Source organism: Arachis ipaensis, chromosome B1 (assembly GCF_059453495.1).
Source record: "Arachis ipaensis isolate K30076 ecotype BB chromosome B1, ASM5945349v1, whole genome shotgun sequence".
Lineage (NCBI taxonomy): Eukaryota > Viridiplantae > Streptophyta > Magnoliopsida > Fabales > Fabaceae > Arachis > Arachis ipaensis.
In genome coordinates, this window is record NC_142436.1 from 141,871,441 (window position 1) to 141,876,634 (window position 5,194).

The following is a 5,194-nucleotide window of genomic DNA, read 5'->3' on the forward strand; positions in this document are numbered from 1 at the left end:
CCATTCTTTTGTATTAATGAGTAGATAAATTGGAGAGGGATTAAAGAGAGAAATATGTACCGTTTCCCTGGTTTTGGAGGTGAGGGCGGGAATTGTATGGTGAAGATTTGTTTCGAAGAGGTAGTTGAAGGGGGAGGTGGTTCTGATGGATTGGAACACTTGTTCTTGCGTGTGCTGTTGAGAAGAGTGTCGAGCAGAGCGGTGTGTTCTTGTTGTTGTGGTTGTGCAGCGACGGAGAGTATGGGGATGTTGTTGTTTGGTTTGAAAGTGAGTGTGGAGGAGGTTGGGGGAGGCGGAAGAGCGGGTGTGGGGTTGATTTTGAAGGAGGTTTTGGGATAGTTTAACACAGCAGCCATAAACATGGATTCACTCATCGCACTGCATGTTTCAGGTACCGTTTATTCTAAAGAATAACGGCACTTTTTTAACACATAAGCAATAAAAACTAAATTGAATCCAATTCCAAACTCAGAATGCAAATTAAATTGAATTCAGAATCGCACCAGCATTCAACAAATTAATAAATTAACCATCAATAAAATTAACTCATGAAGTCAGAAAATCTGAAATCCAGCAAATTCCCTATTTGAATTAATTTATGGGTAAACTATTCTTTGTTGTCCTTTTGTTAGTTTTGGGTTAAGTTTTATTTTGTTTCTAGATTTTATTGCCATATTTTTATATTTTAATCAAAATTAAATATTTTTTCAAACATTTTTTATTCTTTAAATCTTTTTTCAGAATATTATTTTTTCTTTTATTATTCTTCTATTATTTTTACTATTAAACACTAATTACCATTATGGTTCCTATAATTATGATTGTTGCTGTTATTTAAAAGAAAATAATAATAGAAAAATGAATATGTTGGGAAAAAATTAATTTTAACAAAACTAAAATTAAATAAAATAAGATGTTTGAAATAAAAAAAATGCAAATATTAAAACCAAAATAAAAATTTAGCACTAAAACTTTATGCTTCATAAAGATTCACTTAAGCTTGTATGTTGTGCATTTAATAGCCTATGTTAATTGTCTCATGCGTGACCTTATGAATTATGATCATTTTGTTATACTGTGTAATTGACTCTTATTAATACAGCCAGACCTAGCTAGTAGCTAGAATCAACTAGTTAATACACGTGGTGTGCTCTTATTTTGGTTTACATGAGATCTGTGTAATTTTGTTCAAATGCTCTGAGCAATTTATGCTTTCCTACTATTACCAGGTCAAAAATAAACATGCAGCGATTTTTTTTTTTTGAAAAGAAAGAGCTCAACACAATACAGTGGAGCAGTCAAATAGAAGCTAACAATCAAATAAAATAAACATAGTACCAATAAAAGAAGCTTCTTGTCATTTCCGGCATTGCCATCAACAACTAAAGGGATCTACACAACTCCACTCTTTGTGGCTCAACACAGTCATGTGAGTGATATCTTCAACACCTTTGCTTTTATTCTGGAAGATCTTTCTATTTCTCTCTAGCCAGATATTCTAAACGATCGCACAGAAGCATCTCAGTCGTTGCTCTCTATCCTCTCTCCTTCTTGGTCCCTCTGTCCAACTCAAAAAATGTTCTCTCATTGACCCTGCAACAGACCATTGTTGTCCAATCATTGCTAACCAAGCACTCCACACCTGTCAAGTAAAATCATAGCATAGAAACAAGTGGTGCACGTGCTCCGCATACTTATTACATAGAACACAGACGTTGTTGTCCTGATTAATGATCCCCAACCGGCTTAACCGTTCCTTTGTATTCACCCTACCCAGTAGGACAAACCAAGCAAATAGTTCTACTCTAGGGGGAACTAACCCTTTCCAGATGGTCTTTGTAAAGCTGTAGCTTGTCACCTCCTCCGGGAGTATCGCTTCCTGCAAAACCTGAACAAATGAGTTAGTTGTATAAATTCCTTGTCTCTCATATTTCCATACTACCCTATCCTCTCTGTTAACTACTAGTTACACAGGTCTCAATGTCTCATGTAATTGACCCAGTAGGCCCAACTCCCATTGAAAGAGCTCTCTCCTCCATTAGAAGTTCCAAATCCATTCTAACCCGTCCCAAAACCCACAATCCCCTATAACAGATCCACGTTGGTTTGAAACAGAGAAAAGCCTGGGAAACCGCTCTTTTAGAGGCCCACCAAGCAACCAAATATCCTCCCAAAACCGCGTACGACGCCCATCACCAACCTCCATAGACAAGCCTGTAATCATCTTATCCTTTATATGGTCATTCACTATATGTAGATGGCAGATATCCTTCCACGGTCCTCCTCTAATAGGTAACACTTGAGTTGACAGCATCTCATAGGGGTTCAGATTATAGCAGGAGCAAACCACCTTCTTCCACAATGGGCAATCCTCCTTAGCAAACCTCCACCACCACTTAAACAACATAGCGGTGTTACGAACCATAGCATCCCCAACTCCCAACCCGCCTAGTTTTTTCGGGGCCTGCACCACTTCCCATTTGACTAATGCCATTCCATTACTACCATCATCCTTACTCCACAAGAACCTCCTTTGCGGTGAAATCAATTTCTCAGCAACAGCTTTCAGCAGCTTGAACAAACTCAAATAGTACACAGGCAAACTATTTAAGACTGATTTTATCAGAACCAACTTCCCAGCCTTATTCAAAAGTTTAGCTTTTCATAGACTGAGCTTCTCCTCGACTTTGTCTATTATAGGCTTCCAGGTCTTCACTAACCTCGGATTTCCTCGTAAGGGGATACCCAAGTATTTAACTGGAAGGGTCTCACCTTTACACCCCAGCAACTGGCACATATTCTGGATCCATTGTTCTTCACAGTTTATCGGAATCAAGCTCGACTTGTCAAAATTAATACTGAGACCTGACATCAACTCAAAGCATCTCAATAGCCGCTTGTAATTCTTGATAGTGTCCTCCTCTAGTGGGCAAAACAGAATCGTATCATCAGCAAACTAAAGATGTGACAGAGCTACACTATCCCTACCGATCAACAAAGGTGATATCCGCCCACTCCTGACTGCCTCTCCCACCAACCGATGTAAAACATCCACAACCAGTACAAATAAGAACGGAGAAAGCGGGTCACCTTGTCTCAGACCTCTTTCCATCTTGAATGGCTTGGAAGGTGACCCATTTATCAGAACCGACATAGACGCTGTGGAGACACACTCCATAACCCACGATCTCCATTTATGGCCAAACCCCATTTTTTGCAGTACTATGTCCACAAAGCTCCACTTGACTCTATCATATGCCTTTTGGAAGTCTAGCTTGATTAGGGCCGCCTCCTTTTTTCTCACTTTAAGCCAATTTACTGTTTCACATGCGATAAGTGCCCCCATCATGTATCTTCCTACCCCTTACAAACGCACTCTGAGTTTCCCCTACTAATGCTGGCATCACTGGTCTTATCCTCTTGACCAGCACCTTGGAAATAACCTTGTAAACGCATCCTACCATGCTGATAGGTCGCAGATCTTTAATCTCCTTTGCCCCTATGAACTTTGGTGCTAACGCCACCCAAGTGATGTTAGAGTCTGTTGGCAACCTTGACGTCTGAAAGAACCCCAGCACTGCAGCCGTGAATTCAGGCCCAATCTCGCCCCAACACCTCTTAACAAAATTCATGTTGTACCCATCGCACCCTGGTGCCTTAGAAGACTCACAATCCCACACAGCTTCCCTGATCTCCTCAGCTGTCAGCATCACCTCCAACTTTACAGCATCTTTCTGCTCTATCCTACTTACCAAACCATCTCTGAAGCTCAGCATAGGGGAATTTTCCTGGCGATATAAATCTTTGTAGTACTCCTTGATAGCAATTTTTATTCTAGCTTGGTTCCTCACCAGTCTACCGTCTATTATCAATGTATCAATCCTATTGTTCCTCCGTCTTGCTGAGGCTATGTTGTGAAAGTATCATGTATTTTTGTCCATCTCCTTTGCTTGACGTGACCGGGACATCTGTTTCCAATGGACTTCTTTTCTGACATACCACTTCTCACAGCAAGTAACCAACGCCTTTCTTCTAGCCTCCATCGTTCCATCATACACGCCATTGCTTACCAAGTCATCAATCTTCTTGATTTCTTCCTCAAACTTCGTAATCTTCTTGTCCATGTCCCCAAAATTAGTCTTATGCCAATTCCTTAATAGGATTGTCAAAGCCTTCAACTTGTCAGTGAACTGCATCTCCCCCAAACCTCTCCACTCCTCCTTCACGAAGCTAAGAAAGCTTGCATGAGTAAACCATGAATCTAGGCTTCGGAACGGCCTTGGACCTCCTCTCTGCCTCATGTACTCTAAGATGATAGGACAGTGAGAATTACTACATCTCAGAATGTGATTATGTCTGAGTTAGTTATAACTGTCATTTTATTCTATTATGCATAGTTACTAGTTTACAATTATTTATGTAAAGTTTGCACATCTAAAAATTCCAAAAACTACACACTTGAATTTTTAGAACTATACATCCAAAATGCATGTTGACTAATTATTGGCTAATTTTTATTTTTCATTAATTTTATCCTATTTTAAAAATACCTAAATGTTGCAATAACTGCTATTAGCTGTAATTAAATTAACATATACTATAATTTTATTATCTGAAATGTGACCTATTCTTTTTGATAAATTTATGAAAAAGGAATCATGCTTGTATAAATTATTTAAATCCCTCATCATTGTTGCATTCTACATTATCCAATAAATATTCTAACATCAAAGAATATAGATATATTTTTCTCATAGAAAGTACAGTGTGGCTCACAATCCTCCAGCTAAGCGCATAAATATATAAGGTTCTTTACATTAATGAATGGCTAAAACAAAAAAAATGAAGTTGTTATTCAAGAATCAAAATCCAGCAATAAGAGCTATGTTATCTCAATTAGTTTGTTAAAGACTATTCAAAAAATATATTTTTATTTATAAATCATACATAATAGATCAAGCTGCATATTAATTTATATACCAAAAATTAGCAAAATGCACTTCCAGTGTACAATAATATATAATTAAGAAAATATAAGTTGATGTAGGACATCAAAATTAAAATAAAATAATATGAATTGACAGAAATGTGGTTGGTACACCAAAGAATGAATGGTATGATCTGTTAGTGTTAAAAAAAATGGAAAAGTGACAAATTGTGAGACCGAACAACCTTTTACACTGTTATACATGTA